General features: G+C 37.7%; 1 pseudogene; it reads right to left on the reverse strand.

The window, feature by feature from the left end:
* Positions 1-399: 399 nt before the first annotated feature.
* On the reverse strand, positions 400-531 carry LOC122199059 (annotated as a pseudogene).
* Between the last annotated feature and the right edge of the window lie 24404 nt (positions 532-24935).

Here is a 24935-nt window from a genome sequence, read left to right on the forward strand (position 1 = left end):
CGAATAGGAACATTTTGGCATAGAAGTGTATAGGGAGGGGGTGTATACAGGTGGGGAAGTGCATAGGGAAAGTACCTCTTAGTACAAATGTAAAGAACGTTTTATCTTTTTCAGGCCACAGGGAATCATAATCTTTTTAAATATAAGCTGAGACAACAGAGCAGAAGAGATGAGGTTTCCTGGCGTCCTAGGGACAGATAAGGGCAAGGAGAGTATGACAAAAGTTTCCGCAAGCCTTCCTGACACTGCTGTGTCTCCACGTCCTACAGCAGACATCTTCAGAATTAGTTCTAGTTTTTCAAATTTTTGATGATTATATTTTATCACATTGTAACATGGAAGCCAGAATTTACTTAATAGTATTTCTTGTTCACCAGTTTGTACTTTTTTTTTTTTCCACGTCAGACAGGTAATGTCCTGAGGTCACATAACAAGGTAATGTCCTGAGGTCACGTAACTAGGTTTAAGGGAAGCACATGTCACACAATGGCGTGAACACCCAATCATCATGCTTATGAACCACAAGAGGATCTGTACTATTTTCATTAGTACTTTCACTTTACTTTTCACACACACACACACACACACACACACACACATAAGCTTTTGCTAAAACTAAAAGGGAAATGAAGGAATACAGCATTAATTGACACATTCAAGTCTGGAGATCAACACTTACTTTAAATATAAATAAGTATTTTGTTATAAGTACCAATTAAAATATTACACATCAAAATGTTCAATCCTATTTAACTGGTGTTAATTAGCTACCCATTGTATGAATGTAGAAACGGTGCCGTATCTTATTTGCAATATTTTTGTGACGTCTGCTCTTATTGGGTGAAATCTTGTCAGATTTAATTGGTAGATAGTGAATGAATCTTGATAGAGAATCCACCAGGGAATCGTATGGGAATGATGCCTTACTGACACTGGCAGGGATTTGCTCCTCCCAGTGTTAGCTAATTCCTAGCTCCCTAGCGATAGAAATCAATTCAGCAGGGAGGTTGCCATTCAAATGCAAACTAACCAATCAAAGCCCTCCCCTCCAGCCCTCATCAGGATCCTACAGTCCAGGTCCGTGGTTCCCTGTCCTAACCTTGCCAAGACCAGGTACCATGCAACTCAGGTGAGCTGCTACAACCCAGTGCCCATAGAAAATATCAAAGTAGCTAATTAAAACCTATTTAACCTACCTGTCTTTCCTTAATTCAGAAACCATGCCAAAGGCTCTTACCCACATTTTCTGCTTGTCTCTTCTTTCTCCTTACTGACCCTGGTGCTTCCTCCTGTGGCCCTGCATGGTGTGGCATGCCTCCTATACGTGACTATAAATGTCATCCTTCATGACAGTCATTTCTGTATCTGCATGTCCTGCTATACCTGACTAATAAAAATCTTGAGTACATTTTAAAATATAATCTTATATGCTTATACTTTAAATCAAATTCATTCATTCTTTTATTATTCAATTGATATTTATCAGGCACTTTGTTCTAGGTGCAAATATTATTATTTCTTTATTTTAAGTACTAAAACCCATCTATTGGTATTTCAAGTGACACTTTTCCTCCATTATCCCTGTGTTAGTCAGAGTTCTCCGGAGAAACAGAACCAATAGGACCAGATAGACATCTGTCTATCTGATAGACAGATAGACATTTTTTTTAAAATTTTTTTTTTTAATGTTAATTTATTTTTGATACAGAGAGAGACAGAGCATGAATGGGGGAGGGTCAGAGAGAGGGAGACACAGAATCTGAAACAGGCTCCAGGCTCTGAGCTGTCAGCACAGAGCCCGATGCGGGGCTCGAACTCACGGACCGTGAGATCATGACCTGAGCCAAAGTCGGCCGCTTAACCGACTGAGCCACCCAGGCGCCCCTAGACATTTTTTTTTGATAGATATTATAGGAATTGGCTCACATGATTTGAGGCTGAGAAGGCTCCTGATTTGCTTTCTGTAAACTGGGATAACTGTTGTAGGTCCAGGTGTAGTTCCAGTCCAAATCTGAAGGCCTGAGAACCAGAGGAGACAGTACGTAAATCCCACTCTGGATCTGAAGCCTCAAGAACCAGGAACACCAATGTCTGGGGACAGGAGAAGATAAGTGTCCCAGCCCATTTGTTTTTTCTCTACTTTTTTGTTCCATTCGAGCCTTCAGTGGGTTAGATGATGCCTGCCCACATTGGGGAGGGCATTTTTGTACTTAGTTTACCAATTCAAATGCTACTTTTTTCAAGAAACACTCTTACAGACACACCCAGGAATAATGTTCTGGCAGGTATCTAGATATCCTTTAGCCCAGTCAAACTGACACATAAAATTACCTGCCACATCCTTAAGTACCTTCTTTTTTTTTTTTTCTTTTTTTTCAACGTTATTTTATTTTATTTTATTTTATTTTATTTTATTTTTTTTTTTATTTTTGGGACAGAGAGAGACAGAGCATGAACGGGGCAGGGGCAGAGAGAGAGGGAGACACAGAATCGGAAACAGGCTCCAGGCTCCGAGCCATCAGCCCAGAGCCCGACGCGGGGCTCGAACTCACGGACCGCGAGATCGTGACCTGGCTGAAGTCAGACGCTTAACCGACTGCGCCACCCAGGCGCCCCAAGTACCTTCTTTTTTAGCATCATTTAATTTACAAGGTTTTTCAAGACTTGGGGAATCGTGTGGTGCCTGGGTACTCAGTCAGTTGTGTCAGACTCTGGATTTTGGTTCAAGTCATGATCTTGCAGTCATTCATGAGATTGAGCCACACAATGGGTTCTACACTGCCAGCATGGAGCCTGCTTGGGACTCTCTCTCTCCCTCTCTCTCTGCCCCTCCCCTACTTGCAGGCACACCCAGGTCGTCCCTCTTCCTCAAAATAAATAAATTAACTTAAAAAAAAAAAAGAAATTGTAATATACATATCAAACAGAAACTGAGAGTGCAAAAGAAACAGAGAGGGGTAGAGAATAAAACATTCTTTCAAAGTGAATAGATTTATTAAATATTTTATTTTTGGTTTATATTTTGGTACATATTTTTGCACTTAGTTTCAACTCAGAAACAAAATGCTGTAAGTCACTGAATTTTTTTGCTGCTAAATGAATTTTGATGTTTGAATAAGATTCTGCATTTAGTATTATTTAAACAAAGTTTGGTTTTAACACACCATTTTATTTTACTTATAATGTATGATAAGGAAAAGTTCTAAAATACACAGTCCATATGGTCCAGAAATCTGATCAAGAAAACATAATGTCTGGGGGTGCCTGGGTGACTCAGTCAGGTAAGCATCCGACTTCCTAAGCATCCGGCTTTAGCTCAGGTCATGATCTCACGGTTCGGACTCTGTGCTGAGAGCTCAGAATCTGGAACCTGCATTGGATTCTGTGTCTCCTTCTCTCTCTGCCCCTCCCCCATTCAGGCTTTGTCTCTCTCTCTCTCTCTCTCTCTCTCAAAAATAAATAAACATTAAAAAATTTAAAAAAGAACATAATGTCCTTGTTAAACAACACCAAAATTAGTCTATGGTAAAGAAGCAAACACAGTAGGAGAGAATGTTCTTCAAAAGAGGGATTGATTTTTGCAGAAATCTTACAGTAGGATGAGGGACTTAAACAAAGGCCACACGTGAAGTCGATGATGAAGACGAAGACTTACAATTCTGCCAAAAGCAGAGCCCTTGAAGGTATGATGGAAATTAGAATCACATTAAACCACTTCTCCTCGAAGCGAGGTATTATCAGAAGTCAAGCATAAGATAAAAATATCTGTGGAGTCATGCATGAAGTCTAGTAGATAGAATTAGACTTTGCCTCTCAAAGTCATCTACTTGTCAAATTTTGGATTATTGGTCTGGTTGATCTCGAAATTTTGGGGACAGCCCTGGGAACTTCAAAATACATACCTATAGATGACGAACACAGAAGCTAGGGCAGCTAGGTGGCTCAGTTGGTTACTCATCTGACTCCTGGTTTTGGCTCAGGTCATGATTTCATGCTTTGTGAGTTCGAGCCCTGTGAGTTCACGCTCTGCGCTGACAGCACGGAACCTGCTTGGGATTCTCTCTCTCTCCTTGTCTCTCTCTCCCTCCCGCATTCATGCTCTAAATAATAAATAAATTAATTAATTAATATATAAAACAAACAAACTTAAAAATATATAGGAAGAACACAGCAGTAGATATAATACTTCAATGGACCACCAGCACCAAAAAGTTAAGGAAAGCATACTCATCATCCAATGAAATGAATCAGCTTTGTGGATTGAAACTTGCAGTTTTTGGAACTGTGCCTTACAACTCAGTTGCACACACTATAACAAGGCAAAGACACCGAGGGGTAGGCGTTCGGGAGGGACCTTGGCACCACTGTGGCCGGGCATATGTGTGCAATTGGCTATTGCCAAGAGAGTTTGCAGTCAGCCAACATTCAATAAAAGGAATCGAAGCAGCCTTGGCAGATCATGCTGGAAACCATCAGAGGCTGTGCCAACTCTGGAAGCGGAGGAAAAGTCTACAACAATAATTAAGTAGGAGCACAGCTTTGCAATCCTTCCTAAACAAAGGGAGCTTGGAGAGAAATCACTCTTTTCGGAGTCCTAATTGAAGGCATGTTGTCTTTGCCCACCCACTCCATTCATCTGATCCCACAACCATGACTTTCACAACTGGCTTGTAAATGCTATTGCACACAACCCATTGTCTTTTTTCCACTGGGGAATAAAGTACCCATAGAGAGACCTTTTAGCAATTACAAACCTTGTTGATCTGTAGCACAAGTGAAGAATGAACCTAATAGCTTTAAAAGATGTGTCCTAAAATTAGTTTGCCATGGCCAGCCTTTCAATTCCTCCATTTTATATAGCCTGTATTAGCTCAGCTCATGTTGCAAAAATCTGGTGTCCATTTAGGATAGTGTGCATTCTCTGTTTCATTCTGAATCAAGCCAGGATGAAAATAAATTTAAAAAAAATCCCATTCCCTCATGTCTTCTGTGTTAAATTCCTTGCAAGATGTGTTAAATGACCCAGGTTGTAAAGCGACAATAAGGCTATGCGTAGCACGCAAGAAAAGTGTAGAAGAGAGGGTAAAAGAGTTGTATGCCTTCAGAAAGCACAGACTTGAGCTGCCACAAGCAGATTATGTCCTGAACTGGATCCACCTAATGTGTTAATGGCAAGATGCGAGCTGCCAAACTCTTAGGTAATCTGCCTAGAATTCGATGCTGCAGAATTCAGTTTCGTTATGCTCTCCACTAACAATCGGCTGTGTCAGTGTCCTGAGTCACTTCAATTCTCTGTTCTTTAATGTTTCCATCTAATGGGAGGACAACAAAAGCAGAGCTGGACTCATCCTTTTCTGCAACGAGTTTGGAAACGCAGTTTTTAGTAATGGAGGGATGATTACGCAAATGATGATATGAGAATAATTCATTGATTCAACCATGAGGAAACATTCACTTATGCAACAAACATTTAGTGAGCTCCTACTGTGTGCCATGCTCCATTTGGGGTTTTGGAGACACTGCAGTGAACAAAATGAGCTTTCTGGTGTTAGGAGTTTCAGATCCCACTATGGATGGTGGGAAGGGAAAGACAGCCAAACAAGTTAGGATGCACATTCATAATACGTCAGTGGGGGATATGAGCTAATAGAAAAATTAAAAAAGGTAAGGAGATAGACTGACATAGAGAGATATGATACCATCTTGGTGACATAGGCTGTTCCTGACTTTGGTTCCCCACACAAAAAGGACGATTAACGACTACTCATGAACAGGACACCCCTGAGAGAATCTTAGAATGTGGGCACCCTCTGTACCAAAGAGGCCAAGATAGACTTATTAGAAGGGTAAATGAGGCAGCTAAACACTAAAGGCATTACTCTTCCCCCAGGACAGTGACGCACCATGCAGAGAGGTCTCCCCTGAACCCCTGGTTCCTCCCGTGGAAAAAGAGAGCCCATGGGGGACAACCAGCTCCCTCAGCCTTGTGAGCCACTTTGTGGGAGACCTTATTCCGGTCTTGCCCACACAGGGAGCGTGTCTTCTGCCTCCACTTGTCCAGGAAGGCTGGTAAGAACACTGGAAGCTGTGCAGTTCAGCAATACTCGAGCTAAGAGGCAGGTGGGAAAACCTGAGTGCCTCAAGGGAAGCCAGCACCAGACAAGAAGAGGTAGAGGGGATTAATCTACATTGAAGGCTGAGGGTAGTTCCAAGCCAATCCTGAGAAGAAAGCTGCTTAAGGAAAAGAAAACAAAACAAAAGCAAAACAAAACATAAAACAAAATTAGGAGGTGTCTGGAATGGTCTCTCTCCATCCCTCCAAGGCAAGTGAGCTGAAACACAGCTCCACCCCCTGGGACTCCCAGACCAGAGGAGCTGATGATAAAGCCTGGAAGACGACATCTAACTGACAATGCTGGAGCTGAGAGGAGACCAGGCAGAGCTGACTGTGCACAGAGCAAAGCCAGCACTGGGTATGGAGGGGTCCCTTGCTAAGCCCAGGCTGGGGGATTAATTTACAGCTGACACTGAGGGTAACTCCTGGCCCCGTGGCCGTTTCCCATCCCATCCAGGCAAAAGAACTGAGATAATAGCTTCACTTGCTGTGGAGATCTCCTGGCCCCATCGGACCAAAAGCGCTGGCAAGAACATTTAGAAGCGGCATAAGCCAGTAACACTTGAGCTGAGACATGGCAGGCAGAATTGACAGTCTGCAAGAGCAAAGCCAGTGGCCCCGTTCAGCCAGGGCACTTGGGGGAGTGAGTTATCTTGGGTTAAGACAACAAAGAGCTTTTACTGGCTTTATAGCTTCTTCGCCTGCTACCCCTGGCCAGAAATACTAATCTGTAGACCCACTCATGGCTGAATTCAGCATTCAGGCTGCCCAACCAGGCTGCAGGTTGGTTCTGCCCAACCAGAATGCCCACAGCATTCTGTGCCCAACTACAGAACACATGTTCTGTGTTCTGGAACATAACCAGAACACATAGGAAGCTGCATTGCCCATCCAACAGCCCTGCTCAGAGTGGCACTTGAACTGAGAGCACCGCCATGGCTTTCGCCATCTCCAGAGGTGCGAATTCAGTGTGCACTCTTGCCTGGTTTGGGTTCCCTAACAATGAGTCATACCGACCCTGGATCCCATCCCGCTGCCTTGTCAGGGCAGGAAAGCTAATTCATAGCCTCACATGCTACCAGATTCAATACCCATTTCTAACTATCAAGTAAGCCTGACCAGAGAATATGAGCCACCAGGGAGCCCAGCCTTGCTTGGGGAGGGAATGCAACCAGCAGTCCTGGCCAACTGTTCTCAGCCAGTGTGCAACTCGCCCATCCCTGACCTCACAGTTCAAACAGTTGTCTCACCCCAAAATGGACCATAATGGTGAGGCGTACCTGCCCAAATGAATCACTAGCAGACATAACTAGAAACCCAAACCAAGCTGCCCTGGCGATTCATCTCTGCCAAAGCAAATCTTTAAAGTCCGGAAATGGAACCCAATTACCCAAACCCATGTAACGAGTCAAGGATCACAAAACAACAACAACAACAACAACAACAACAACAACAACAGGTAGAATAACACCACCAAAGGAAACTCATAAAGCTCTAATAACTGATCCAAAAGAAATGCAGCTCTATCAACTGTCAGATAAATAATTAATAATAATTCTTTAAATTTTTAAAAATGTTTATTTAATTTTGAGAAAGAGAGAGAGCGAGCGAGCGAGAGAGAGACAGAGCATGAGTGGGAGAGGGGCAGAGAGAGAGGGAGACACAGAATCTGAAGCAGGCTCCGGGCTCTGAGCCGTCAGCACAGAGCCCTATGGCGGGGTTCAAACTTACGAACCATGAGATCATGACATGAGCCGAAGTCGGACGCTTAACCGACTGAGTTAAGGAACCCCAATAATAATCCTTTTAAAGACGTTTAGTGAACTTCAAGAACACACAGATAGTCAACTAAGCAAAATTAGGAAAATAATTCATGGACCAAACAAGAAGTTCAACAAATCAAATATAAACCATCAAATTTGAGTTGAAAAATACAGTAACTGACCTGAAGAGCTTGAAAGTTTTCCCTAGCTTTATTGAAGTATTGTTAACACATAAAATTGCATTATAAAGTGTGCAACATGTTAATTATATATGTAGATATATAAATACACATATGTGTATATAAAAATACACACACTCACACACACACAGTAAAAGGATTCCCACCAAATTAATACATCCACCCACTCACACTTTTAACTTTAAATGTTAATGCTTTTGATTAAGTACTAAGAAATCTCTGTAGGCTCCTCACCTATGATACCATAATATTTTAAAACTTTGGGTTCTTACCACTTTTTCTAAATGTTTCATTTATTTTTGAGACAGAGCACATGCAGGGGAGGGTCAGAGAGACAGGAGACAGAGGATCCAAAGCAGACTCCACACTGACAGCAATGAGCCCTTGTGGGGCTTGAACTCATGAACCTGGAGATCATGACCTGAGCCGAAGGTGGATGATCAACCAACTGAGCCACCCGGGTGCCCCTTTACCACTCTTAATGGTGATTTAATAATATTAACTTATCAACTTTCACTTAAACCCTGATTTTTTTTTTTTTCTCTTTAACTCTATTCTCATGAATTACCTCTCAAAAAAAGAAAATCCCGATATACTACCTTTGGGAAATACAACTCTATCAATATTGGGGGAGTTAAACTAAAATAATTTTAGCAAATAGCACACTGAAAGGTCATGAATGTTTCATAAGAAAATTAAGTAGTAGGCAGATCTGATGGACCACATAAGCCCAGGCAAGAATTACTTTTGAAATAAATTGTTTTTATTAAGTCTATTTAATGTTCAATAACATTGAACAAACGCTTTGTGCTTCAGTCTCTCATTTACAGAAAAGGGGTGCGTTGGTAACACACAGAATTTCAAATAGAGGCTAAATTTTTCTCATATATAGTAAAAATAAGGTGATAATACACCTGACTTAATGATTTAACAATATTGGTGGATATATCCACCAAGATAAAACTCCTTCACCTTTTAGTTTGAAATAGTAGCAAAATCAATGCACAAATGAAAATATACACTCTTGAGATTTTGTTTTCCTGAAAGGAAATAAGGTTGGACTGTGGCATTCACTTGGATACTTTATTGGGACTTTTACTTTCCTGTCATAACTTCTGCATTTGGGAATGCTATGGCAATTTTGTATTGTTACAATTTTTCAAAGAAAAGATACATTGGCTTCTAGAGTAAAGATACGTATAGCTTTTTTTTTTTTTTTTCTTTTCTAAATCGGCTTAGAAAAAAAAAATGTTTTTTTCATGACACTTAACAGAAAGGCAGAAACTTGGGAGTCCCAGTACCGGCTGTTCAGAAATATCTCCTGGAGAAAAAAATTCAAAAGCAAGCTACAGAGACTGAACCACTTCTTAAGAAGCTACTGCCTGTGGTAGCATAAGATGCTCATCATTATGTCTCTTCTGCTGGCAGTTCTCCAGCTGCATTAAAGAAGGCTATTGCCTTAACCTTGACTTTAAATGCACAAGTCCTGACAACCGCTGAGACATCAGCCCAGTGCGGTGATTAGAAGGCAGAGATGATCTGTATTATCCTTGTCTTGCTCTTGTGTTATTTAGTGCTTAGCAAATTGATCTTCAGTTAACACAATAACAAGGAAGGTTGGGTTCTAATTAGAGTGTGTTAACTTTAGAGATGATAATACATGAAGGGTCAAGAAAAATTTCCTCGCATTATAAGTCATTCATCGATATCTGTAGTACTGGGGAGATTATTAAGTTAGAAAAATTAATCTTTATGATTCTAAACTAATTTATCCAACACATGTTACCATAGACTTTAATAAAATGGTAACAGAATTTTTATTATTAAAAGTCTGTTGACATATATTTTTAGAATTAAATTCACACAAGTAAATAATCTGTACCGATTTCAGATAGATAGGAGTATCCCAGAAAAGTGGGCAAATCTTTAGGATAGGTTTTTGGACAATTATTTCAGTGAGACAGAAGTACAGGTGAGTCAATGCCAGCTACTGTCCCAACTGCCCGTAGACAGTCACCTGGTCTAGAGAAATCTAGTGGGAGTGCAGAGATCCCCTTTATATTTATGATTATACAATGAATGAATACAACAAATGGTAAGTAATGTTTCAACATACTAGCCAATGTAAATTGTGTTTGCTCCATATTTGATCAAACTTATTGTGGAATGGGGAAATAGATATACCTTTCTTCTACACCTCATAAGGATTCTCATTGCCCTTCAGATCAAGTTCAAATCCTATTCACTGCACATGTTCTCTTTCACAGTAGTATAACCTTACTTCACCTCCCGTTACTTTCGAAAGCTTTTCTTCCTCTTACACAGGAGTCTGTTTCTTACTCTCACCCCAATATACAATACGTTTTTCTCATCTCTAGCTTCTCTTGAGGTTTTCTGTTTGTTGTCCTGATGGCCTGCATTTTGCTTTTTCTAAGCTGACCACTCCTTGAGGTTCAGGTAAATCCAACTCTGTGATGAAACGGACTTGGATGGTTGTAACAAATAGTATCCTTTCCATCCTAATGACTATCCAGGACACGTACGTTTGAGCTGAGCATTGGGAAATAGCCTTCTTAGCTTTTGGTTTCACATCTACTTGTCTTCATACGTTTTCTTATATATCTTCTTATTTTAGATGTAAATCTGTTTTTGCTGCAACATTATTGATTCAATACTCAAATGCTGCATTTCTACTAACTCAAATATGAACAGAGGTAAGAATTTGCTACCTTCTTATTCTATACTCCTGAGAGAATAACACAAACCTAGACATATATCATACTCTTTTTTTTTTTAATTTTTTCTTTAACGTTTATTTATTTTTGAGACAGAGAGAGACAGAGCACGAACGGGGGAGGGTCAGAGAGAGAGGGAGACACAGAATCCGAAACAGGCTCCAGACTCTGAGCAGTCAGCACAGAGCCCGACGCGGGGCTCGAACTCACATACCGCGAGATCATGACCTGAGCCGAAGTCGGACGCTTAACTGACTGAGCCACCCAGGCGCCTCTATATCATACTCTGAATAAAATGATTGTTGAACGAAACTGAACAGAAAAATAAAACACCAGTTTTTAAATGTTTTTTTCATTTCTTGTTTTTTTAATATAATTTATTTTCAAGTTGGCTAACATACAGTGTATACAGTGTGCTCTTGGTCTTGGGGATAGATTCCTGTGATTTATCACTTAAATACAACACCCAGTGCTCCCAACAAGTGCCCTCCTCAATGCCCATCACCCATTTTCCCTCTCCCCCACCTCTACGTCAATCCTCAGTTTGTTCTCTGTATTTAAGAGTCTCTTATGGTTTGCTTCCTTCCCTCTCTGTTTGTAACTATTTTTCCCCTTCCCTTCCCCCATGGTCTTCTATTAAGTGTCTCAAGTTCCACATCTCTCTCTCTCTCTCTCATCTATCATCCGTCTATAATCTATATGTCTACCTATTGTGTATCTATATTTGAGTAAAATTTTTATTGTCCTCTAGAATTGTGTCTTGTTTGTGAAAATAGTCATTTTATGGAATTATTTCAGTAAATTTACATGATTTTTCTATGCTATTTATGTAGATTTTGCTTTAAACAAGTTAAGTATTCTGAGAAATCTCTACATTTTACTCTATGTAATATTTAAGTGATACCTAGTTTAAGGAAATGAAATAATATAAAAGCCATGTTAAAGTACAGAGTTTAAACCTTTGTATTTTACATCACCAGTTTCAATTCCATAAATGCCCTGTTGGTTATTAACTTGCCTCTCCTACAGCAGTAACTCACCCAGGAAAGAAATTCATTTTGCCCAGCAGCAAATGATAGTATTAAAAAGAACCTTGAACATTCATGTCACAGCATTTCACTTGGCAATATATGCCAACCGCTTCACATGTATTGACCCTAACACTTGCACAGTCTCAGAAGAGAATATTTCTCTTTACAAGAGGAAAACTGCAGCTCTTAGATTTTAAAAACACCTTGGCTAATAGGTGGTAGAGAACTTGATGGATGCCTTTCTCATCGTAGTAAACTGCCTCCTGCAGGTCATTCTGTTTTTTCTCCCCCAAGTTTTTATTTAAATTCCAGTGAAACATACAGTGTGATGTTAGTTTCGGGTGTAGAATTTAGTGATTGATCACTTCCATACAACACCCGGTGCCCATCACAACTGTGCTCCTTAATCCCCATCACCTATTTAATCCACCCTCTTGCCCACCTCCCCTCCAGTAACCCTTAGTTTGTTCTCCATAGGTGAGAGTCCGTTTCTTGGTTTGCTTCTCTTTTTTCTTCTCTATGTTCATTTGTTTTGTTTCTTAACTCTCACATATGGGTGAAATATAAGGTCTTTTCATTTTCATCCATAGCACTGACAACTGAAATTAATTTTCTTATAATAAGAAAGCAAGAATTGCCATTGTATTTTCCTAAAGAGAGAAAGAAGAGAATAGAATAAGAGACACTGATATGATCTATGAACATTAAAGAAAAAGAGAAAATTCACTAGTAAGACATAACATGGTATGATTTTTACCAATATGTTGCATGTGCAGTGTTTAGGGATAACAAATATATCCTGTTTGGAAAGCAATCTTTCAAAGCAAATCTTTTCTTTCAATAGACACTTACATTTCATTCTGCATAAGAGGTACATGTAACCTGCTTTAAAATGAAAGCATTTTAAAGATGCTTTGAAATGAAAATGCTGCGTGTGTATTTTCTATATTATCAGGTATAAAGCATTTCCTAATACAGAATGTAATGTGAGACAGAAAGGAATGTGTTGAGTAAAAGGTCTAGGATGCCAGTATTAGATTAAATTCTAGATTTAAAATCTCAAGTATTATTAGTATCCTCATCCCTGTTATGGAGAAAATAAATTTATTGAACCTAATTTGTTTTAGAATTCAAGGAGTGCAATAATGTACTTTTTTACAGAGAAAAAGGATAAAAGAATCTGGCAGTATTCGTTAACTTATACTGATTTAGAAGTAGTTGCCTCAATATTATGGGGAAATCTTAATAAAATTGATCAATTTAGTTCTCATAGTTTCAAAATCAGGTCATACTCTAATTTATTGAATTGTAAGATAATGTGTACTTATTTTTAAATCTGAAACAAACTTTTCTATTACTTTGCAGCTTACAACATTTATTTTATAAGCAAGGAAATAATACATCACATCAACGCTGTCATCTTTGTAAAAGCAACCTCATGTATCATCAAATAAATTCGTGTAATTCTTGTAGACATTACAAAAGTGAGAAGTCTCCTGACTGTCAATCATAATCAACATAGTGCGTGTGTTTTATCGATTACACGTCATTTAGTATTCTTTGATTTGGCAAATATTTATCAAGCATCTGCTTTATACAGCTTTAGGTGCAATTCTAGGACCTTTTCACATGAAATAAATAAAAAGTAATAATAAAAGTTGAAATGTGAAATTAACTCTCAAATAAATTACAACGTAATGGTGGGACAGTTACTAATAGAAGAATAATATAGATAAGTTTATAATTGGAACTGGCAAATACTATAAAGAAAGATGCACGATCTTATGAGAGTAATAAACAGGGGAATTGCCATCAGCTGGAAAGTCTGAGAAGGCTTTCGGTAAAAGAGTAGACACTAATGAGCTAAGATAATGGGGTAGTGGGTGTAAGTGGTCTGGGAAGCCACATCATGGATAAGATTACATATGAGAAGTAGATATGGAGACAGAGACAGAGAGTTGTGAAACTCCAATTTGAATGGCCCAGTTGATTGAAACAACAAAAACAAAACCTGCAAAAGTGTGTCCAGTGTAGTCAGAATTCTAGAAGAGGGTTTTCATTGACACAAGGGGAAAGAATTTTTAGAAGAACAAAATTAAGAACTGTTTTGAATTCTACCGAGAGGTAAAACAAGATAAAGACCAACACATTCCATGAGTTTAACAACAGAGAGCTTAGTGGACACTTTAGCAAGGTCTGGTTGGAAGGCTGTGGGCAGAAGCCAAAGTTGAATGTTTAGATCAAGGAATGGAGACAGGTTTTCTAAAAGGGTAGAGGTGGATATGGAGAGAAAGGAGCGGATGTCATTGGTATTTAGGATGCAAAACTGACCCGAGTTTATGATTGGCTGTATATGGAAAGAAAAGGAAAATACAGAATGAATCATGAGTATTAAGTTTCTGCCTTACAGAAAGCAATATTTACTGAATATCTGAATTTACTGAGGAAACAATGGAAAAAGACAGGGCTGCATTTTTTTCTTTGTTTGCTTATTTTGTGGTAGGATGGAATTCGTGAAATTATAACTTGCATTTTGGGCCTGTTGCACCTGGAATGACTTGAAGTTACTCAACACAATGACTTGAATAAGCTGGGGGATAGCCTGATCTGAAATTTGGAAGGGTGAATCGACAGGGGGTGGTGGGTGGCAGAAATGTAGCATAATGGGAGGCATTTTATTTTAAGATAATGGGAAGGACTCATTTCAGGAGAAGGTAAATATCCACAAGAAAAAAAAAAAAAGACAGTTGATGGCTGAGAAAGTAGGATCTGGTGAGAGCCAAGTCACAGGTACAAGGAGTGGCCTTAGGTCAGAGAAAGAATAGATTTTCCATGACACTAAGAGAGCATGGGGATGAAGGATGACAGACATCCTAGGAATGTTTAATTACAGGAAAATGAGAGGATTTTCTTCCGATGGCTTCTATTTGCTTTGGTGCAGGACGCAAGTCTATAAGCTGACATGGAATCAGAGAGGGCACTTGGGAGCTTCGGAGAAAAACTACAGTCCTTTACTAGAACCTTTATTTTAAGGAACATGATAGATAATTATTAAACAACAAGAGAAAAAAGTAAATGTTTAGAAGAGAGGTGGATTCATTATTTGGTGAGTGAACAGTATGGAAGATGGACAATGAGAAGTAGATTGGCTTTCATAGGAGGGTGAGAAACATTTTTGGGTAGGCTATAGAATGAACATATATGTTGTTATTGGGGTAGTGGATTAAAGTGCTAGATTAAGGCTGGCCTGAGTGGACTAGTGGCTCATTTAAAAGAAGAGAAAAGAGACAGTTTGGACGAGACCTCTCTACAATAGACTTAAAAGTATTTTGATTAGTTGTGATAGTTATATCAAGCCATCTTGGAGTCTTGAACATAGAAGCTTGTTACAAAAGCTGGGTCCTATGAAAATTAGTCTAGCAGAAGTTTGAAGACTCAGTTGGATGTGAAGAATGGAATGATTTAAAGCTATAGTCATCAAGACAGTATGGTACTGGCACAAATATAGACACATAGATTAATGAAACAGAATAGAAAACCAAGAAATGGACCCACAACTAGTGATCAACTAATCTTCAACAATGCAGGAAAAAATAGGAAAAAAAGACAGTCTCTTCACCTAATGGTGTTGGGAACACTGGACAGTAACGTGCAAAAGAATGAAACTGAACCACTTTATTACACAATACACAATAATAAATTCAAAATGAATTTGAATGTGAGATAAGAAACCATAAAAATCCTAGAGGACATAAATAAACATTACAAAATTAAAAAAAAAAAAAAAAAAGGAAGCACCTGGGTGGCTCAGTCGGTTAAGTGTCTGACTTTAGCACAGGTCATGATCTCATGGTTTGTGGGTTTGAGCCCTGCATTGAGTTCTGTGCAGCTTGGAGCCTGCTTTGGATTCTGAGTCTCCCCTTCTCTGTGCCCCTCCCTCCTGCTTGCACTCTGTTTCTTTCTCAAAAAATAAATAAACATTATTTTTTTTTCTAATCCTAGAGGAGAACACAGGTAAAAACCTTTTTGACCTCGGCTGCAGCAACTTCTTACTAGACACGTTTCCATAGTCAAGGGAAACAAAAGCAAAATGAACTGTTGAGACTTCATCAAGATAAAAAGCTTTTGCTCAGTGAGGGAAACAATCAACAAAACTAAAAGGCAGAATGGGAGAAGATATTTGCATATGACATACCTGATAAAGGGCTAGTATCCAAAATTTATAAAGAACTTATCAAATTGAACATCCAAAAGATAAATAACCCAGTTAAGAAATAGGCAGAAGATATGAATATACATTTTCCCAAAAGAGACATCCAGGTGGCTAACAAACACATGAAAAGATGCTCAACATCACTCATCATCATGGAAAGATGAATCAAAACCACAATGAGATACCACCTCACACCTGTCAGAATGGCTAAAATTAACAACATAGGAAACAACAGAGGTTGGTGAGGATGTGGAGAAAGGGGACTCTTCTTACACTGTTGGTAGGAATATAAACTGGTACAGCCAGGTTACATTATTCTAGAAAACAGCATGGAGTTTCCTCAAAAAGTTAAAAATAGAACTATCCCACAACCCAGCAATTGCACTACTAGATATTTACCCAAAAGATACAACAATACTGACTTGAAGGGGCATATGAACCTCCGTGTTTATAGCAACATTATCAACAACACTCAAACCATGGAAAGAGCCAAAATGTCCATCGACTGATGAATGGATAATACATATATATATATATGCATATGTATAATGGAATATTACTCAGCCGTCAAAAAGAATGAAATCTTTCCATTTGCAGACGGTGTGGATGGAGCTAGAGCATATCATGCTAAGCAGAGTAAGACAGTCAGAAAAAGACAAATGCCATATGATTTCACTCATGTGGAATAATTTAAGAAACAAAACAGGTGAACATAGTGGAAGGGGGAAAATGAGAAAGAGAGGGAAGCAAACCAGAAGAAACTCTTAATTATAGAGAACAAACTGAGGGTTAATGGAGGAAGGTGAGTGGGGGATTGGCTAAATGGGGGTGGTATTAAGAAGGGCGCTTGCTGTGATGAGCACTGGGTACTATATACAAGAGATGAATCAGTAAATTCTACACTTGATATCAGTATTATCCTGTATGTTAACTAACTAGAATTCAAGTAAAAGCTTGAAAAGACAAAAAACATTGGTTGTGGTGATATGTTCACAGATGTGTTTATATGCCAAAACTTTTTAACTTGTTCACTTTAATACATGCAATTTATTGCATGTACTGTATGTCAAATATACTACGATAAAGCTGTTAAAATAAAAAACATATTTTTATAAAATAATGTTGGAAATAATTTTGTTATATGTATTAACTGGTATTTCTCAAAATTCACTAAAAGAACAATATTTATTAACAATAATGAGACTTTGAAAAGCATGAGATAGGGAATATGAAAAGATTTCTTAATTTAGAAAAAAGTACTACATCAGTTGTTAGAAAGATGTAAAGAATTGGAATTTTCATTGATTAATCTTTAACCATGAAATGAAGTTATAATACTGTGTCCCTAAAGAAATGGATTTCAGGTCAAGTGACATTGGCTGTTTTCAGCCAATTAGATATTGTGCAAAGCCAGAAGACCCACCCTCCACATTTCATTTATATTTTTCCTTCTTTCCTTTTCTCTCTCTCTTTTTCTCTTCCTTTCATCTTTCCTTCTTTCCTTCCTTTCTTCTTTCTTTCTTTCTTTCTTTCTTTCTTTCTTTCTTTCTTCCAAAAATCCATTGGTACTTTCTCCAGTGCTCTTTAAATATCTGACAAATGCTTTGGAACGTATTTCTTTATTAAATTTAGTCTGAAATAGTTAAGATAGCCAAAAGAACCCTAGCTTTTGATGTGTATATATATATATACATATATATATGATGTATATATATATATATATATATACACATATATATACATCATATATATATGTATATATATATATACACACACATGCATATATATATGCCAATAGACCAAATATACCAATGCCAATATCTTCATCAATATTTGTTTTCTGAATTTTCCTAAAAGATTCCAATTTTAATTAATTTATAAGTGAATCATAGTTTCCATTCCTAACATCTAAACTAGACAACAATTGTTTTTGAATCACTAGTATTTCTAGTCTGAATTAACTCTTGCAGATCCTTGCTATGCATTTTAGAAAATGTAAGGTACCTAAAAACACAGGCAGATGCATAGATGTGGAGGAATTTTCTGTCGACAACAGCACTGCTGCGCGTTGTCTACTCACTTGTATGAGGCTTTCAGTGAGAAATCTTGGATTTAGTGGAAGTGGATTAAAATTCTTTTCCCAGAGTATCCACTGCCCATCTTGGATTCAGGTTGTCCTCAATTCCCCTATTCAGAATGTGGTTAAAACTCTTTTCTTAGCAAGGAAGTTATCAATATACTCTGGAAAAAAAGAAAAATGTAAAAAAAATAAAATATCCAGTCAATTATATACTGCAGAGAACGTCATCCTACATGTGTGTAAATTCAATAATAGAAATTCATTGAGAAAAAGAAAGAGAGACTGACTTTAATGTCTCATCCTCAAGATATTTGAGATAATGAATTTCTTTTTTTCCAGTGTGGTTTCAGTAACAACCACTGTATTTCAGTTCTCTCTCAAAATCTAGACCTACCTAGGCTGTGGTCACACTAAAAAATTAGAGTAAGCATTTTGTGTAGGATTCAAAAAGATTTGGAAGTTAATAATATAGGATGAACTTGGAGTTAAAAAATCTCTTTTCATGGGGTGCCTGGGTAGTTAGTTTGGTGAAGCGCCGACTTCAGCTCAGGTCATGATCTCCCAGTCTGTGAGTTCCAGCCCCACGTGGAGCTCTGTGCTGACAGCTCAGAGCCTGGAGCCTGCTTTGGATTCTGTGTGTGTGTGTGTGTGTGTGTGTGTGTGTGTGTGTGTCTGCCCATCCCCTGCTCATGCTCTGTCTCTCTGTCTCTCAAAAATAAATAAAACATAAAAAATATTTAAAAAATCTCTTTTCATAGGTTTAAGTCACATACTACAGTCTTGTGTCTACAATGATATATGAAAAAGGAGAATCAGAGTGCCATTATGTCATGCTTATTGGGACAAATTACATGAAGGTTTTCCATTGTCATTATAATCTCCTGGAATAAATTTAACATTTGGGACTCATATTAATACATTTGAAAGTTAAAGACAGGTCTCCTATTCATATATTTGAATTCGATCTGTTCTAAGGATGTTTTCATGAATGAGAATGGTATTCAAATTAATACGTTAATTTACCAATATTTACATTTCTTGGCCTTATATTTAAAAATAACACAGTTTTATTTATTTTTCAATTTTTTTAACGTTTATTTATTTTTGAGAGACAGAGACAGAGCATGAATGGGGGAGGAGCAAAGAGAGAGGGAGACACAGAATCTGAAGCAGGCTCCAGGCCCTGAGCTGTCAGCACGGAGCCTGACGCAGGGCCCGAACCCAGGAACCGTGAGATCATAACCTGAGCAGAAGTTGGACGCTCAATTGATTGAGCTGCCCAGGAGCCCCACACATAGTTTTATTTGTAATAAAATAATGTTGACAGTAAAGCATACCTGCTCACATTTTGCAAATTTTGTTATCTTTTATGAAAAGGATTATATCAAATGTTACAGAAATTGGATTTTTAAAAATATTTTCCTAATTTTCTTTAGTAGTTTTTTCAACCTTTAAGCTGAAGACATATCTCTGACATATTCTGACATTTTATTACCAATACTTTGACTTCTTTTTTTATCTTTGGCTTAACTGTACAAAATAAGATCTGAGTGAAGATTTTAAAAATATGTATCATATGAAAGTTTACAGATTTTAAAAAATGAGCAGTCAACTTCACAATAAACAAATGTCAGTATGCACGTAAATGTTTCTGAAGTCTTTGAAGAACATTTTGAAAGGTCATGCTATAAGAATGACTTTAGTGATGGAAATTTGAATAGAATACAGAAAATATTTCCCTAGCTTTTCTACTCAGAAAATGGGACAACGAAATTCAACTTTCCTAAATAAGAATTTATAAGATAAGTGATATATTTAGCACCATTTTCTTCTTACATCATTTAAGCAACGGAGTCAATTAAGTGGAATATTAAAACCCAATGAATCAAAGAGAAGCATAAAATAGTAATTAGAAAATAATGAGTCCATGAACTAAGAGGAGAGCGCAGAAGTCATCAGATGACCCTAACAGAACCAGTCCATTAACAAGAAATAGAAGTACCAAACATAACAGCAACTACAACTAAATGCATACTGGATGGGATGGGACAGATAAAAACAACCCCAGAGTTCAAGAAATTGTCCTGGTGCTTATTTAGGATGGTTATGAGGGAAAAAAACAAGTATCCTTACAATTAAGCTATTTTAGAGATGGCCTTCAGTAAATTATCTCATATTTCCTATTTAGAGAACTGTTTTTGAGATTCCTATTCCAACTTTAGTTATCTTTCACTTAAAAATAATCATTGTTTAGATTTGTTGGATAGAAGTAGTTAATGTGCATAGACACCACGTATCAAGAACTCTGCGCCTCTCCCTAGTTCAGGGAGAGGGAACAGTTTAGTATGTTTTCAGGTAGAGATCAATTATAAATGACAAGAGTGAAATGAATAGCTAATATGAGTCCTGTATCCATCAAACAAACAGAACCAGTATGAGATAATGTGTGTGTGTGTGTGGGTGTGTGTATAAAGAAACTTATTTCAAGGATCTGATCTTGGCCTACTTGATTGTGGGGTCTCATTAGGCAAGGCTGAAATCAATGGGGCAGGCTGGCTGGCTGAATACTCTTAGAATTTGAGGCTGGACTTCATGGGTGAAATTTCTTCTATTTCAAGGAAAACTACTCTTAAGGCCTTTAAACTGATTATATAAGGCCCACTCAATATGGAGGATAATCTCCTTTACTGGAAGTCTACTGATTGTAGATATTAAACACATGTACAAAATACCTTTACAACAACACCTAGATTAGTAACAGTTATGTTAGTGGTTGAATAATTGGGCACTATAGCCCAATGGATACATAAAAATAAACACCACAATTCCCAACTACATCTTCTATTCATCTCTTCTTAATGAAGACAGGTTTTCAAAAGCAAAACATCATTGTCTAAATCTGAGTAATTAGCCCCTTCTCTAAGAATGGTTTTTGTGCAAATATAAACATCGAAAGAAATGGGGTAAAGGAGAACAAAGTTGAAGGACTGATGCTATTTGACCTCTAGACTTACTGTAAATCAAGACAGTGTGGTATTGGCAAAAAAATAGACAAATACATCAATGGAACTGAATAGAGAGTCCAGGAATAGACCCCTGTAAATATAGTCAGCTCAACTTTGACAAAGGAGCAAAGGCAATTTAATGGAGCAAAGTTAGTCTCTTCAATAAACAGTGTTGGAATAGCTGGACATCCACATGCAAAAGAAATAAAAAAAAGGTACTAGACACAGACCATACACCCTCCACAAAAATTAACTCAAGAATGGATCATAGATGTAAATATAAAATGCAGAACTATAAAACTCTTAGAAGATGGCATAGGTTAGAATCTAGGTGACCCTGAGTATCGTGATGCCTTTTTAGATACAGCACCATAGACATGATCTATGAAAGATATAATTGAGAAGCCTTATTAAAATTAAAACTTTTGTTATGAAAAAGACAATGGCAAGAAAATTAGAAGACGGGTTGCAGATTGGGAGAAAATATTTGCAAAAGACACATCTGATAAAGAACTGTGATCCAAAATAGACAACCATTAAAACTCAACAATAAGAAAACAAACAACCCGGTTAATAAACGGACCAGACATCTTAATTGACACCTCATTAAAGAAGATCCACAGATGACAAATAAACATATGAAACAATGTTCCACATCAAATATTCTCAGGGAAATGAAAATTAAAACAACAATGAGATATTACCATATACCTGCTAGCATGGCCCAAATCTGAAACACTGACAATACCAAAATGCAAAATGGTATGCTACTTTGGAAGGCAGTATGGTGGTTTCTTGCAAAACTAAACATATCCCTACTAGACAATTCAGCAGGACATATAGACATTGGAATATTGTTCAGTACTGTAAGGAGATGAACTACTGAGTCATGAAAAGACATAGAGGAATGTTAAATGTATATTGCTAAGTGACGGAAGCCAATTTGAAATGGCTATGTACTGTATGATTCCAACTATATGACATTCTGGAAAAGGAAAAACTCTATAGACACAATAAAAAGTTCATTGGTTGTCAAGAGTTGGGTGGGGGAGGGGGGAGGGATAAATAAGTAGAGCATAGAGATTTCTAGGGTAGTGAAAATACTCTGCATGATATATAACAATGAACGTATGTCATTATATACATTAGTCCAAATCCACAGAATGCACAACACCAAGAGTGAAACTAAGGACTTGGGGTGATTATGATGTACCAATGTAGGCTCATCTTTGGTAGTAAATGTACTATTCTGGTAAATAAAATTTTTTTGATTGAGAAATAATTGACGTATAATGTTGTGTAAGTTTAAGGCGTACAATGCGTTGATTTGATACATTTATATATTTCGATTACCACCACAGTGTTAGTTAGCCTCTGTCATATCATGTATAATTATCATTTCTTTTTTGTGGTGAGAACAATTAAGATGTAGTCTCTTAGCAACTTTGAAATTTATAATATTGTTGGCTATAATCTGTGCTATGCACTAGATCTCTAAGACTTATTTATCCATTGGTTGCTGAGAGGAAACAACATCTCCCCAATTTCCCCAACTTCCAGTCCCTGATAACCACCATTCTACTCTCTGTTTTTAAAGGTTTAGCTTTTTTGATTTCACGGATAAGTGGTACCGTAGAGTATTGTCTTTCTCTGTGATGTATTCACTTAGCATAATTCTCTTAAGGTTCATCCATGTTGTCACAAGTGGCAGGGTTTTCTTCTTTCTCGTGGTTGAATAATATCACCGTGTGTGTGTGTGTGTGTGTGTGTGTGTGTACACCACGTCTTTGATGTTTTTGATGTTGTTGATAGTAGGGGAGCCTACATGTGCAGGGGCAGAGGGTTTATGGGAAATCTCTGTCCTTTCCTCTAACTTTTGTTGTGAAAATTTAGAGAATCTAAAACTTCTCTAAAATAATAAAGTCTTTAAAATCAAACGGAAGAAGATGGGGCGCCTGGATGGCTCAGTTGGTTGAGTGTCTGACTCTTGATTTTGGCTCAGGTCATGATCCCAGGGTCATGCAATTGATCCCCATGTTGGGTGCCACATGCTGAGTGTGGAGCCTGCTTGGGATTATCTCTCTCTCTCTCACCCTTTGCCCACCCCCGCTCCTCACATGCTCAGTCTCTCTAAAATAAAAAAGAAAATGAAGTCGAAATAAGTTGGACTAAATCTTTGATAAGGTGATGGCAATTGTCCTGGCAATTATTATTCATTTTGAGTGATTGGTGGACACGTAGCCTCTTCGAGTTCTTTGTCTCTCATACTATCGTGCGACGTGGAGGGTCAGCACAGTTACGTTTTATCGCTCCAGATCATCTTTGCTTGTTTCAATCATACACAGAGGAAGAGATAATGGGGACCTGATAAAAACCGTTCAGGCATCACATATGATCTTGTTGTTTTAAATATGATTTAACTACATAATTATGACTAATCTATATATTCTTACGAATTAAAGTGTCTTAATCACATAGTAACAAATATCACGTAACATCACAAAATTAACAAATGCCGTGATTTTTAATGGCATATATTTTTTTTTTTTTTTTTTTAATGATACGGTGTGGAACTAAGGAACCTGTTAAAAGAAAGACTAATTTGGTTAAAGTGAAAAACCAAAAGAAAACAATGCTGGTGGGCTCCTATAGGTAAATTAAGTTTGATTGCAAAATCTGAGTCAAGAAGTCTGATTACCAAAAATGTTGCAGAAAATGACAAATTGTGACAATATTCCAAGTTCAATGCAAACATAAATAGATAGGAAATCTGTTTTGAAAAGAATTGCTTGCTATGAGGCTTAATGGATTAGTCCCTTACTGTTTCTCTTTTAAGTATAATTAACATACAGTGTTCTTAGTTTCCAGTGTATATTATAATGATTCAATAATCCTACACACCACTCAGTGCTCACCAAGGTAAGTGTACTCCTAATCCCCTTTATCAGTTTCACCCATTCCCCCACTCACCTCCCCTTTGCCAAACAGCAGTTTGTTCTCTGTATTTAAGAGTCCTTTGGATGTCTCTTTTTTTTCTTTGTTTGGTCATTTGTTTTGTCTCTTAAATTTCACATAGGAGAGAAATGGTATTTGTCTTACGTTGAATGACTAGTCTCTTTACATTATAGCCAATACGAATCATGCCCTTGATATTGCATTCTTCTGTAATCTATAGTTGGCAACTTCCTATGGTGTGTGAAGCCTCAGGATCCTTCTTAAACACTGAAAGTTTGAGTTCCTCTTCAATTTCTTCTCTCTCTCTCTCACAAAGGTCATTGTGATATGACTCTTGTTATATTTTACTGACCTAAACGGTTATTTTATTTTTTTCAACAGAACTTAACATGTCACCACACATTCTTCATTGTTCCATCTTCTGAGCCTTGCCTCATGTACCTTCTAAAAAATATACGTGAAAAAAATTAATTGGTATTTGATTACCTGACTTTATGGATGTGGCTCTACTTAGAGATGAAATATTATTTCATCATGGAAAAAAGTATACCAGTTAAAAGGGTATCATTATTTTCCATGCTATTATTTTTCTTGCTATAAAATGTTGAAATGTAACAATACAAGTAAATGATGGAGGATTTCCCTTTAAAAATTTTTTAAAATGTTTATTTATTTTTGAGAGAGAGAGTGAGTGAGTGAGCATGAGAAGGGGAGGAGCAGAGAGAGACACACACACACAGAAGTCCAAGCAGGCTCTAGGCTCTGAGCTGTCAGCACAGAGCCCGAGGCGGGGCTCAAACTCACCAATGGGGAGATCATGACCTGAGCTGAAGTCAGA

Source organism: Panthera leo, chromosome C2 (assembly GCF_018350215.1).
Source record: "Panthera leo isolate Ple1 chromosome C2, P.leo_Ple1_pat1.1, whole genome shotgun sequence".
Lineage (NCBI taxonomy): Eukaryota > Metazoa > Chordata > Mammalia > Carnivora > Felidae > Panthera > Panthera leo.